The sequence below is a fragment of the Eschrichtius robustus genome, chromosome 1 (genome assembly GCF_028021215.1).
Source record: "Eschrichtius robustus isolate mEscRob2 chromosome 1, mEscRob2.pri, whole genome shotgun sequence".
Classification (NCBI taxonomy): Eukaryota; Metazoa; Chordata; class Mammalia; order Artiodactyla; family Eschrichtiidae; genus Eschrichtius; species Eschrichtius robustus.
Window position 1 is genome coordinate 157,913,140 of NC_090824.1, and position 15,172 is coordinate 157,928,311.

Here is a 15,172-nt window from a genome sequence, read left to right on the forward strand (position 1 = left end):
TTATAACTTAGGAAGCAACCCCTAAAAACAGTCAATTGATTTGATTTCTTAGAAATTAGGAAAAAAAAAAAAAAGCATTTGAAAAAATTAACAACAGAGGAACAATATTAAAAAATCAAAATACAACATGGGGAATATACGAGCCAAAGTCCCAAAGTACTGAAAGATAGACTCAGACTTCTTCATGTTAGAATTAAAAAATACATAGTTAAAGGAAAAATTAACCAGGCTCTGCACAGCAGGTCAAATATGCAACCACTTCAAACGGAAATGATCTAGTCCTCATGTGTAGTTCTGGGAATGTGCTCTAACATCCAGTTCTCTATAGACAAAATAGCAAAAGCACATCATTTCATTAACAAAGGCCCCTTTGTTTTAGACTTAAATTCACCTCTGACCCACGAAGTTTATATTAATTATCAAACTACTATTTTAATAACATTTTAAACTTGCAATATATTTTTTTCATGCCTATCCCAGATCACTGGTTCAGAGGTATATATGCTTTAAACTAGCCAAATTTACAAGTCTCCATGGCATCCTGACTCAGAAAACATTCAAACGCGATGGTTTCATAGTGTTATGATTGTTCCATCTTCTTCTAAGAGTTTTTGATCTGGAGCACGCGTTTCAAATTCTGTATTTGTGCCACTTGCTAAGGGTGCTAAGCTCACTTCATTAGAAGGAATAAAACCGTTCTGTCCAGATTCAAAACTGAGTTCTATTTGTGTTAATGATTCCAGGCTCTCGGTGTTACGAACAGCCTTAGGGATCTGCTGTGGCACACCATTGTCTTCAGTAATAATGTCATCTTCATCGCTGTCTTCATCCTCTGGCTCAAAAATCGGTTCGATCTGCTGTGGATAGCCAGGAAGGCTGTTGTCAGTAGACTGGCCAGAGCTGCCGGAAGTCCGACTGTTCCTAATGACGTTATTCCTTTGGTTTGCTGGTCTCACTGTGATGATGAGGTTGTGGCTGTTTGCAATCCTCATTTCAGTTGCTTGATCTAGACTCTTCCTGGAAACTTCTATGCCATTAACTTCTAAAACTTCATCATTAATGGCTAATAGTCCTGCGCTTTGAGCCAGACCTCCTGGCACAAGTCTGCATATAAAGATCCCTGGGACCTTCTCTAAGCCATGGGGTGTCACCATGACACTGGAGCCGTCCCAGATGTAGAACCCTAGGAGTTTCTCAGTGCCATATTTGTAAAGACGGACCCTACGATGTGTTTCTGGGAGAATATCCACATCTATAATAGAAGACACAGGTCTGAAGTCCTGGGGCATACTAATGGCTATGTGTGGCTTTTTTCTATGGTTGTCAGGAAGCAACACATTGGTTAAAACATTCTTCTTCTTTATTAGCGTGCCTGTACCAAAGGCACTGTAGTCTGCTTCTTCTGGTCTCCTGCAGGGGCAGCTTCTCAGCGTCTCTCACCCCCCTGCTCCTTGCTCTCTCCTGTAAGACTGCTGCATACTCCAATTCATCCTGAACAGCCAAATGAGTCTTCCTGAAGTACCTATTGTTTTATTGATTAAGAATTTTTGTTCTAGTAGATCTTGTTGGAAAAAAATTCTAGTAATCTTTTAGGGCTTAAACATATAACATAAAATTTCCCCCCAGATGTGTCTAATTTTGTGGCTGATTGTAAGGCCAAGTAAGATCAATATTGTATAAAACTGTGTCCTCTGAAATTCATAATAGATTCCTCCATGGCTTTTTCTCTCATTTTTTTATTATTCTTTTAATTTTCATATTTGGGGCTGGGAGGCATTGGCTCCTTCCCTCTGACATGCATACATTTATAAGAAATGTGGGCTGTGAAGTGTGTAGATATGACAGAGATGAGAAACATTGAGGCCAGAAGATGAATCAAATCAACTCTTCTCATGGGTAAACAGGACAATGATATTATAATGATAAATACTTTTTAAAATTAATTTTTATTGGAGTATAGTTGCTTTACAATGTTGTGTTAGTTTCTGCTGTACAGCAAAGTGAATCAGCATTACCTATACATATATCCCCTCTTTTTTGGATTTCCTTCCCATTTAGGTCACCACAGAGCACTGAGTAGAGTTTCCTGTGTTCTCATTAGTTATCTATTTTATACATAGTAATATATATATGTCAATCCCAAATTGATAAATACTTTTAAAATAATATGTAAATACAGCATAACTGTCTTTAATCGCCATTCTGGGCATGCGCTTTCATGGGCTTTTCATGCCCATTCTGGGCATAAGTTACCTAGCTTAGGAAGCTGAAAGTGAGGACTGATAAGGAAGAATGACAGTGAGTTATTCATGGGATCCCATGACACCTTCCTTTTGGACAGTAGATCTCAAGGATGGCCATTTTGCCCCCCAGGAAATATTTGACAATGTCTGGAGATTTTTTATTGTTACAGTGGGGGAGGGTATCTGCTAGCATCTATTGGGTAGAGACCTGGAATACTACTAAACATCCTACAATAGATAAGGCAGCCCCTTATAACAAAGAACCACCTGGTCCAAAATACAAGTGGGGTCAAGCTTGAGAAACCCTGGTTTAGGAAATGGTAATAAATTTCACACAGAGATCAGCTTTTTCTATAAAAACAATGGGAAAGACTAAGTTATTTCTACTCGGGTTGAATAGCATGGTGCTAAGGAGACTGTGTATTTGACAGGGTTTGCTTAGATTCTAAATTAGTTCCCCTCGGGGTTGTATTGGAAAATGGAGCTAAGAGAAAACCATTTCCTCTTTGGGACTCAGGTTATTAAACCTTTCTAATCTCCTCTACCCACAGCACTCTCCCCTCGCAGCCAACTCTCCTCTGAGGGCAGAATTTTCTATTCTAATGAGAAATAGCACACAAACTAAAAAATGATAGCAATGCAAAATGCATCTCTCTTGAGCAAAGTTAATTTAGGTGTATAAAATCTCAATTGAAATACTGTCATTTTTTTTTTAGAATCCTAACTTTGAATAAATGTGGCTGCCATGGTGTCCCTAGGAGAGAGCTGCTAAGGAAACCAAAAGCCAACCCACAGTCAATACATCCTACCCTCATGGAATACCATTATGGTCACTCAGTCATTTTGAGAGTTAGAGACACCACAGTGAACAAAATGATGACTTTATCTGTTTATCCCAGGAGAACAGTGTTAAGAAATACATTTACCCAGTGCCATCAGATTATCTAATGACCCCTCCTGGTAATGAGACTGAAAATGCATGTCACTCACAGAAATGCTACCTCGGAATACATTTTCTAGTCCTTAATATTGTGATTATAAAAATGCAAAATATACTTTACGATAGCTTGGAAGACTATATCCACTATAATAACCATAGGTAAGGTCAATTATATACCACACATAAGTGATTATTGCTTTGGGCACAGTGCATGAACTTAGATGTAACCTTTGTATAGTTGCTAAAAAAGCTGACAAAAATCCCAGGAAGCTCTTCTATAGGGTGCCAGGCACAGGAAGCAATGTTTTTGGTGTATTCTTTACCAGTATGAGTACATCTGGAATATTGCCACAGACAATGGCCAAGGAGAGTTTTTAGTCAGTGTGACCAGGATTACAATGCTGCAGAGGAACAGTTGTCAGAAAATAGGATGGATCATTTGATAGATAAATATGAGAGTAAAAGATATTTCCTAATACCTGCAGAGTTGACCTAGTGATCCCATGGCCACACCTGGATCTGGACCAGCCCAAGCCATACACACAAGTGCTTTAGGTACCAGCAGGGAGACACCTCTCCAGCTCCCCTCCATATTCTGCATGGATGCCTGCCAGCCTCAGTAATCTAATCTGTTTCCCATGGTGCCACCAACTCAGGCACCGCGCTCCAGGCCCTGCATCTATAGTAGCCCCTCAGCTATGTCTGCATGCCCACTGCCAGTCTTTGCTTGGCTATCCCCCAGAGTTTGTTTCCTGACTTCCTGATGCAAATACTTGCACTCCGAGCTGTGCACCCCAAGGAGGGACACTGAGCCCCTCTATGTGTAGGCCCAAGCAGTTTGTTCCTGTTTACCCAGTGACTGTGGACCAGCTGGGGCTCCTGTAAGCCAGCGACCTTCTCTGCCACTCAGTGGGCTACAACCACACCTTCTCCAATGAGATTGGAACCTCTTCCAAGTTTGTCCTTTGTCGTGTACTCTCCCGCAGTGCCAGGGTACCATTTAGAGTTTTCTATCTTTATTGTTCCTCCCCTATCATAACTTAATGATTACTTCTATTACACTTCCACTGTCCAAATTACTTTGTAGTGTTTGTCTTCAGGTTGGATCCATGCTGACACACCCATCTACTGTACAACCTCACACCCAGAATTTATGTCAGCTCATAAGGGGCTTCCCTGGTGGCGCAGTGCTTGGGAGTCCGCCTGCCAATGCAGGGGACACGGGTTCGTGCCCCAGTCCAGGAGGATCCCACATGCCACGGAGCAGCTGGGCCCGTGAGCCACAACTACTGAGCCTGCGCGTCTGGAGCTTGTGCTCCGCAACAAGAGAGGCCGCGGCAGTGAGGGGCCTGCGCACCGCGATGAGGAGTGGCCCCCGCTCGCCACAACTAGAGAAAGCCCTGGCATAGAAAACGAAGACCCAACACAGCCAAAAATAAGTAAATTAATTAATTAATTAAAAAAAAAAATGAAGGCTGATTTCATTTGTTTTGTTGGCAAGAACTAAAAACCAAAAATATGCACACATTGCTAGGAACTGTCCCCCATATCCCAAGGTGACTGCTCTCTGGGAGCTCAAAGGTAGATTACTCTGAAGAGACTTGAATTAAAGCAAGCACAGGTTTCCTTTTCTCTCTTTTCCTAGAAATGCACACTCTTTCCAAGCAAGAAATAGCCCCTTGTTTCAACAAACTACAGGGATCTGTAACACAGTTTGCATCAGTGCTCCTCTCAAGAGAGGAGAATCACTTTCTTTCCTCTGTTACATGAGTGTTCATCCCCATCCCATACAAGCTTTCCCCATCACTCTGTGTGTGTGTGTATGGTGGAGTTACAATTGCACAGTGCTTACTATGTGCCAGGCACTTCTTTTACATCTTATATACTAACTCATTTAATCCTACTCACCTAGTTAGGTAGGTACTATTAATCCTCCCATTTACAGTTGAGGAAATCAAGGCCAACAAAACTTAGTTTAACTTGCTGAAGGTTGCACTGCCACCTGACATTTCTCAATTCACCTGTGCCACTCTTAGAGTTGCCTATATATGAATCTCAAATAAGGGACGGTAAGAAACTAGTGAGCCCATGACCCAAGGGAAGTGTTTCTTCATTATACATGATTAAGCATGGAAAAATGTAAATCATAAACAAGATGACACCTGTCTTCCCATTTGCTTTTAGCCTAATGTCTTGGGAGAATGAAAATAAAGACCAAATTATGCTCTTCATTTCCCTCCTCCCTTTCCTAGATACCCAGCCCCTCAGTTCACAGGAAATACTGCAAGAGACAAAGAAGACACTGCCCAGAGGCAAGGTTACCAGAAGATTCAGATTCATGAGTACTCAGGACCATACCAAATGGAACCAGGGGACCAGGGGTAGGATGACTATATCGTTTATCAAAACTTGAATAATTTTGAGAGCAAAAGGGTATGATGTTAATAATTACACTGGCATAAATCATGTAAATCAGAACTGTACTGGGCAGAACCAGACATATGGAAACCCTGTTAGCAATAGAAGGGAGGACCACCAGAGTCCAGGCATGAATCAAATGGTCATTTTTTTGTTTTAACAACTTATTGGAGTATAATTGCTTTACAATGGTGTGTTAGTTTCTGCTTTATAACAAAGTGAATCAGTTATACATATACATATGTTCCCTAAGATACATATCTCTTCCCTCTTGCATCTCCCTCCCTCCCAGCCTCCCTATCCCAACCCTCTAGGTGGTCACAAAGCACCGAACTGTTCTCCCTGTGCTATGCAGCTGCTTCCCACTAGCTATCTATTTTACATTTGGTAGTGTATATATGTCCATGCCACTCTCTCACTTCGTCCCAGCTTACCGTTCTTCCTCCCCGTGTCCTCAAGTCCACTATCTACATCTGTGTCTTTATTCTTGTCTTGCCCCTAGGTTCTTCAGAACCATTTTTTTTTTTTTAGATTCCATATATATGTGTTGTCATGTGGTATTTGTTTTTCTCTTTCTGGCTTATTTCACTCAGTATGACAGTCTCTAGGTCCATCCACCTCACTACAAATAACTCAATTTTGTTTCTTTGTAAGGCTCAGTAATATTCCATTGTATATATGTGCCACATCTTATTTATCCATTCATCTGTCAATGGACATCTAGGTTGCTTCCATGTCCTGGCTATTGTAAATAGAGCTGCAATGAACATTGTGGTACATGACTCTTTTTGAATTATGGTTTTCTCAGGGTATGTGCCCAGTAGTGGGATTGCTGGGTCATATGGTAGTTCTAGTTTTAGTTTTTTAAGGAACCTCCATACTGTTCTCCATAGTGGCTGTTATCAATTTACATTCCTACCAACAGTGCAAGAGGGTTCCCTTTTCTCCACACCCTCTCCAGCATTTATTGTTTGTAGATTTTTTGATGATGGCCATTCTGACTGGTGTGAGGTGATACCTCATTGTACTTTTGATTTGCATTTCTCTAATGATTAGTGGTGTTGAGCATCCTTTCATGTGTTTGTTGGCAATCTGTATATCTTCTTTCGAGAAATGTCAATTTAGGTCTTCTGCCCATTTTTAGATTGGGTTGTTTGTATTTTTGGTATTGAGCTGCATGAGCTGCTTGTAAATTTTGGAGATTAATCCTTTGTCAGTTGCTTCGTTTGCAAATATTTTCTCCCAATCTGAGGGTTGTCTTTTCATCTTGTTTATGGTTTCCTTTGATGTGCAAAAGTTTTAAGTTTCATTAGGTCCCATTTATTTATTTGTGTTTTTATTTCCATTTCTCTAGGAGGTTGGTCAAAAAGGATCTTTTTGTGATTTATGTCATAGAGTGTTCTGCCTATGATTTCCTCTAAGAGTTTTATAGAGTCTGGCCTTACATTTAGGGCTTTAATCCATTTTATGTTTATTTTTGTGTATGGTGTTAGGGAGTGTTATAATTTCATTCTTTTACATGTAGTCATCCAGTTTCCCCAGCACCATTTATTGAAGAGGTTGTATTTTCTCCACTGTATATTCTTGCCTCTTTTATCAAAAATAAGGTGACCATATGTGTGTGGGTTTATCTCTGGGCTTTTTATCCTGTTCTATTGATCTATATTTCTGGTTTTGTGTGAGTACCATACTGTCTTGATTAATGTAGCTTTGTAGTATAGTGTGAAGTCTTAGAGCCTGACTTCTCCAGCTCCATTTTTCTTTCTCAAGATTGCTTTGGATATTCTGGGTCTTTCGTGTTTCCATAAAAATTGTGAAATTTTTGTTCTAGTTCTGTGAAAAATGCCATTGGTAGTTTGATAGAGTTTGCATTGAATCTGTAGATTGCTTTGGATAGTATAGTCATTTTCACAATGTCAATTCTTCCAATCCAAGATCATGGTATATCTCTCCATCTGTTTGTATCATCTTTAATTTCTTTCATCAGTGTCTTATAGTTTTCTGCATACAGGTCTTTTGTCTCCCTTGGTAGGTTTATACCTAGGTATTTTATTCTTTTTGTTGCAATGGTAAATGGGAGTGTTTCCTTGATTTCTCTTTCAGATTTTTCTTCATTAGTATATAGGAATGCAAGAGATTTCTGTGCATTAATTTTGTATCCTGCTGCTTTACCAATTTCATTGATTAGCTCTAGTCATTTTCTGGTAGCATCTTTAGGATTCTCTATGTATAGTATCATGTCATCTGCAAACAGTGACAGCTTTACTTCTCCTTTTCCAATTTGGATTCCTGTTCTTTCTTTTTCTTCTCTGACTGCTCTGACTAAACCTTCCAAAACTATGTTAAATAATAGTGGTGAGAGTGGACAACTTTTCTTGTTCCTGATCTTAGAGGAAATGTTTTCAGTTTTTCTCCATTGAGAACGATGTTGGCTGTGGGTTGGTCATATATGGCCTTTATTATGTTGAGATAAGTTCCCTCTACTCCTACTTTCTGGAGGGTTTTTTGTCATAAATGGGTGTTGAATTTTTTTGAAAACTTTTCTGCATCTATTGAGATGATCATATGTTTTTTCTCCTTCAATTTGTTAATATGGTTTATCACATTGATTGATCTGTGTATATTGAAGAAACCTTGCATTCCTGGGATAAATCCCACTTGATCATGGTGTATGATCCTTTTAATGTGCTGTTGGATTCTGTTTGCTGGCATTTTGCTGAGGATTTTTACATCTGTGTTCGTCAGTGATATTGGCCTGTAGTTTTCGTTTTTGTGATATCTTTGTCTGGTTTTGGTTTCAGAGTGGTGGTGGCCTTGTAGAATGAGTTTGGGAGTGTTCCTCCCTCTGCTATATTTTGGAAGAGTTTGAGAAGGATAGGTGTTAGCTCTTCTCTAAATGTTTGATAGAATTCACCTGTGAAGCCATCTGGTCCTGGGCTTTTGTTTGTTGGAAGATTTTTAATCACACTCTCAATTTCAGTGCTTGTGATTGATCTGTTTATATTTTCTATTTCTTCCTGGTTCAGTCTTGGAAGGTTGTGCGTTTCTAAGAATTTGTCCATTTCTTCCAGGTAGTCCATTTCATTGGCATATAGTTGCTTGTAGTAATCTCTCATGATCCTTTGTCTTGCTGCAGTGTCAGTTGTTATTTCTCCTTTTTCATTTCTAATTCTATTGATTTGAGTCTTCTCCCCTTTTTTCTTGCTGAGTCTGGTTAATGGTTTATCAATTTTGTGTATCTTCTCAAAGAACCAGCTTTTAGTTTTATTCATCTTTGCTATTGTTTCCTTCATTTCTTTTTCATTTATTTCTGACCTGATCTTTATGATTTCTTTCCTTCTGCTAACTTTGGGGGTTTTTTGTTCTTCTTTCTCTAATTGCTTCAGGTGTAAGTTTAGGCTGTTTTTTTGAGATTTTTCTTGTTTCTTGAGATCGGATTCTAGTGCTATAAACTTGCCTCTTAGAACTGCTTTTGCTGCATCCCATAGGTTTTGGGTCATAGTGTTTTCATTGTCCTTTGTTTCTAGGTATTTTTTGATTTCCTCTTTGATTTCTTCAGTGATCTCTTGGTTATTTGTTAGTGTATTGTTTAGCCTGCATGTGTTTCTTTTTTTTATAGATTTTTTTCCTGTAATTGATATCTAGTGTCATAGTGTTGTGGTAAGAAAAGATACTTGATACGATTTCAATTTTCATAAATTTAGCAAGGCTTGATTTGTGATCCAAGATATAATCTATCCTGGAAATTGTTCTATGAGCACTTGAGAAGAAAGTGTATTCTGTTCTTTTTGGATGGAATGTCTTATGAATATCAATTAAGTCCATGTTGTTTAATGTATCATTTAAAGCTTGTGTTTCTTTATTTATTTTCATTTAGGATGATCTGACCATTGGTGAAAGTGGGGTGTTAAAGTCCCCTACTATGGTTGTGTTACTGTCGATTTCCCCTTTTTTGGCTGTTAGCATTTGCTTTATGTATTGAGGTGCACCTATGTTGGGTGCATAAATATTTACAATTGTTATATCTTCTTGTTGGATTGATTTCTTGATCATTCTGTAGTGTCCTTCTTTGTCTCTTGTAATAGTCTGTATTTTAAAGTCTATTTTGTCCGATATGAGAATTGCTATTCCAGCTTTCTTTTGATTTCCATTTACATGGAATATCTTTTTCCATCCCCTAACTTTCAGTCTGTATGTGTCTCTAGGTCTGAAGTGGGTCTCTTGTAGACAGCATATATACAGGTCTTGTTTTTGTATCCATTCAACCAGTCTATGTCTTTTAGGTGTAGCATTTAATCCATTTACTTTTAAGTTAGTTATCGATATGTATGTTCCTATTACCATTTTCCTAATAGTTTTGGGTTTGTTATTGTAGGTCTTTTCCTTCTCTTGTGTTTCTTCCCTAGAGAAGTTCCATTAGCATTTTGTGTAAAGCTGGTTTGGTGGTGCTGAATTCTCTTAGCTTTTTCTTGTCTGTAAAGGTTTTAATTTCTCTATCAAATCTGAATGAGATCCTTGCAGGGCAGAGTAATCTTAGTTGTAGGTTTTTCCCTTTCATCACTTTAAGTATGTCCTTCCACTTCCTTCTGGGTTGCAGAGTTTCTGCTGAAAGATCAGCTGTTAACCTTATGGGGAGTCCCTTGTATGTTTTTTGTTGCTTCTCCCTTGCTGCTTTTAATATTTTTCATTTGTGTTTAATTTTTGATGGTTTGATTAATATGTGTCTTGGCGTGTTTCTCCTTGGATTTATGCTGTGTGGGACTCTCTGTGCTTCCTGAACTTGATTGACTATTTCCTTTCCCATATTAGGGAAGTTTTCAACTCTAATCTCTTCAAATATTTTCTCAGTCCCTTTCTTTTTCTCTTCTTCTTCTGGGACCCCTATAATTCGAATGCTGGTGCATTTAATGTTGTTCCAGAGGTCTCTGAGACTGTCCTCACTTCTTTTCATTCTTTTTCTTTATTCTGTTCTGCAGTAGTTATTTCCACTATTTTTTCTTCCAGGTCACTTATCCATTCTTCTACCTCAGTTATTCTGCTATTGATTCCTTCTAAAGAATTTTTAATTTCATTTATTGTGTTGTTCATCACTGTTTGTTTGCTCTTTAGTTCTTCTAGGTCCTTGTTAAACGTTTCTTGTATTTTCTCCATTCTATTTCCAAGATTTTGGATCATCCTTACTCTCATTACTCTGCATTATTTTTCAGGTAGACTGCCTGTTTCCTATTCATTTGTTTGGTCTGGTGGGTTTTTACCTTGCTCCTTTATCTGCTGTGTATTCCTCTGTCTTCTCATTTTGCTTAACTTACTGTGTTTGGGGTCTCCTTTTCACAGGCTGCAGGTGCATAGTTCCCATTGTTTTTGGTGTCTTCCTTCAGTGGGTAATGTTCATTCAGTGGCTTGTGTAGGTTTCCTGGTGGAAGGGAGTGGTGCCTGTGTTCTGATGCATGAGTCTGGATCTTGTGTTTCTGGTGGGTAGGACCACATCTGGTGGTGTGTTTTGGGGTGTCTGTGAACTTAGCATGATTTTAGGCAGCCTTTCTGCTAATGGGTGGGGCTGTGGTCCTGTCTTGCTAGTTGTTTGGCATGGGGTTTCCAGCACTGAAGCTTGCTGGTCGTTGAGTGGAGCTGGGTCTTAGTGTTGAGAAGGAGATCTCTGGGAGAACTTTTGCTGTTTGATATTACGTGGAGCTGGGAGGTCTGTGTTGGATAAAGTCCTGAACCTGGCTCTCCCACCTTAGAGGCACAGGCATGACAGCCAGCTGAAGCACCAAGACCCTGTCAGCTACACGGTTCAGAATAAAAGGGAGAAAAAACGAAAGAAAGAAAAAAGTAAAATAAAATAATAAAAAATAAAAAATAAAAAAATTACTAAAAATAAAGAAATTAAAAAGTAATTTAAAAAAAGTAAAGAAAGAAGAGAGCAACCACACCAAAAAACAAATCCACCAATGATAAGAAGCACTAAAAACTATACAAAAAAACAACAACATAAAAAACGGACTGACAGAACCATAGGACAAATGGTAAAAGCAAAGCTATACTGACAAAATCACACAAAGTCTACTGTCTCAATTTTGGGATGATTTGTTGTCTATTCAGGTATTCCAGAGATTCAGGGTACTTCAAATTGATTGTGGAGATTTAATCCACTGCTCCTGAGGCTGCTGGGAGATATTTCCCTTTCTTTTCTTTGTTTGCACAGCTCCTGGGGTTCAGCTTTGGATGTGGCTCCGCCTCTGCATGTAGGTTGCCTTAGGGAGTCTGTTCTTCACTCAGACAGGACGGGATTAAAGGAGCAGCTGATTAGGGGGCTCTGGCTCACTCAGGCCACGGGGATGGATGGTTATGGAATGCGGGGTGAGCCTGTGGTGGCAGAGGCCAGCATGATGTTGCAACAGTCTGGAGCACCATGTGTTCTTCTGGGGAAGTTGTCCTTGGATCACGGGACCCTGGCAGTGGCAGGCTGCACAGGCTCCTGGGAGAGGAGGTGTGGAGAGTGACCTGTGCTTCCACACAGGCTTCTTGGTGGCGGCAGCAGCAACCTTAGCGTCTCATGCCCGTCTCTGGTGTCTGCTCTGATAGCCGCGGTTCGCCCGCTTCTCTGAAGCTCTTTTAGGTGGCACTCTGAATCCCCTCTCCTCGCACACCCTGAAACAATGGTCTCTTGCCTCTTAGGCAGCTCCAGACTTTCCCCTATACTCCCTGCTGTCTAGCTGTGGTGCACTAGCCCCTTCAGGCTGTGTTCACGCAGCCAACCCCAGTCTGCTCCCTGGGATTTGACCTCCAAAGCCCTAGCCTCAGCTCCCAGCACCCACCCATCCTGGCCGGTGGGTAGGCAGACAAGCCTCTCAGGCTGGTGAGTGCTGGTTGGCACTGATCCTCTGTGCAGGAATCTCTCTGCTTTGCCCTCTGCACCCCTATTGCTGTGCTCTCCTCCGTGGCTCTGAAGATTCCCCCCCGCTCCCCCCCACCCCCGTCTCCACCAGTGAAGGGGTTTCCTAGTGTGTGGAAACTTTTCCTCCTTCACAGCTTCCTCCCAAGGTGCAGGTCCCATCCCTATTCTTTTGTCTCTGTTTTTTCTTTTTTCTTTTGCCCTACCCATGTATGTGGGTGATTTCTTGCCTTTTGGGAAGTCTGAGGTCTTCTGCCAGCGTTCAGTAGGTGTTCTGTAGGAGTTGTTCCACATGTAGATGTATTTCTGATGCATTTGTGGGAAAGAAGGTGATCTCCACATCTTACTCCTCTGCCATCTCAAAGGTCTCCTCTCAAATGGTCATTTAACTGGAGAAATATAATGAAGAGGCTATTGGCTGAGGTATGGACAGAGATGTGAGAACAAACAAGGATGGTGATTACCAAGGGCAGAAGGTGATTACTAGCAAAGGCAGAAGGAATCACTAACCTTTGACCAGCATGATCTGGAGCCATAGAGGAGGGGGTGCCCACAGAGCTGGTACTTAAAGAAATGCAGCCATTGCCAGAACTGGAAGAAGCAGGAAGGAAGCAGAGGAAAAATGCTGACCTCTCTCTCTTCCTGCCTTCTGATCTCCTGCTGGAGCTTCCCATTGGCTTTGACCAATGGGAATTCAGAGGACAAAGTAGCCTTAATGGTGCAACCTGCAAGGAAGCGAGACCCTCAAGACACAGAGAAGGGCAGAGAATGGATCTGGGATCAGAGTCAAACAGTCATATTTGTGGCTAGTTTCATAACATCCCTTTTCCTGTTATATATCAGCTACCATAAGAAGTTTAAGACTCTCAGGTAGTTCCCATTATCTGTCTTTAAAGCTCTCCACACACCCTAATCTGACCCCATTGCCACCCCCAACTCCCAACGCCCTCCTACTGTGCTTTTGGAAGGAAGCCATTAGCAAAGTCTTCTTTATCTTCAGCCCCTCCTCTCAACGTGCCCTTTATCTTTTTTTTTTTAATTAATTAATTTATTTATTTTTGGCTGTGTTGGGTCTTCGTTTCTGTGTGAGGGCTTTCTCTAGTTGCGGGTGCCCTTTATCTTTGAACCAACTGAAACTTAATTATCTGTGGACTCTAATTTTTAAAAATCCTGACTTTAGCTACTGCTCCCATCTTATGCTCTTTATGCAAGATAAATATACTCAAGTGAAATCACTGTCTGCATTTCCTTTCCTCCTTTCCTCTCCCGAACCGACTGTTATTCAGGTTTTCATCGTCTTCCCACGATTGAAATAGTTCCTGTCAAGGATATCAATTATCTTCTCATCTCCAAACCCAACAGGCAATGCTCAACATGCATCTTACTTTGTTCATTAGTGTTTCAAGTGGTTGGTTGCTCCTTCCTTCTCCAGGGACTTTCTTATAGTTAGTTTTCACACAGCATTGGTCAATCCTCCCTAATCACTCAGTGGTTCCCATTCTCTCCTATCACCAAATGTTGGAAATTTCCAGGTCTCACTTCTTGGACTTCTTTCCTCTATCTATATCCATTTCTTAGTGAGATTTTCTAGTGTCATGATTAATATCATAAATACCATTTATGCCCTGATAACTACCAAATTTATATCTCTAGCTTAATCATTTCCTACAAAAGCTATACTCATATATCCAGCTGCCTGTATAATGCTGCCTGTCTAATAGACACTGAGGCACTTGAAACATAACCTACATGAAATATAATTCCTGACATTTCTGATTATCCCCAAACTTGCACCTCTTACCATCTCATTCATCACAGTCTATGGCAACTCCATCCTCACAGTTGCTCAAGATTAAAACTTGAAATCACTGTTGACACCATTTTTCTCACCTCAGATAGCCAATCTGTCAGCATATATTGGCTCTGAACTCAAAAGATATCCCAAATCTGACCACTTATCACTTATCACTACCCCAGCCTCTAACACCTTCATACAAGCCTCTACCACTGGCTCCATTTCTGGATCACTGGAAGAGCCTCCTACCTGGACTTCCTGTTCTTCTCTGTCCTTCTACGGCCTCTCCTTAGCCAGCAGCCAGAATATATGTCACACCATGAAACTAAGCAGTTTCCCATCTCACGCAGAGCATGAGGAAAAGTCTTTGATGTGTCCCACAAGTCCATATAAGATTTAGTCAGGGTGTTTCTGGGACCTCAACCCCTTTTCCTCTTCTCTTTCTCACTGCACTCCAGTCACACTGTCTTTTTTGCTGATTCTCAAACATGCCACATATGCTCACAAACCAGGGACTTTGTGCTTGCTTCTCCTTCTTCCTAGGGCACTCATCCGTGGATAGCTGCATGGCTGACACATTTATTTAAGCCTCTCCCATTCCCTCTTATATCATCACATGCCGACATACACTTTTTTTATTTATTCTTTATTTGTCTGCCTAACATCTGTCCCTTTCACTAGAATATAGCCTCCTTGATGACAATGGACACTCAACAAATAAATTTTGAAGAATTAAAGATGATTAAAGAAAACCATGGAATTTGTATACCAAGATTCTCTCTTTCACTGCCAGTGAGCCAAATAATACTCAGACAGAACCTGATAAACACATCTTAAGACTCTGACTACTTCATTATTAGCATACTGTCTTGGTGAAAAGC

The 15,172-nt window shown here is 40.4% G+C and overlaps 1 pseudogene; it reads right to left on the minus strand.

Moving 5' to 3' along the window:
* Nucleotides 1-572: 572 nt before the first annotated feature.
* On the minus strand, nt 573-14,859 carry LOC137764143 (partitioning defective 6 homolog beta pseudogene; annotated as a pseudogene).
* Between the last annotated feature and the right edge of the window lie 313 nt (nt 14,860-15,172).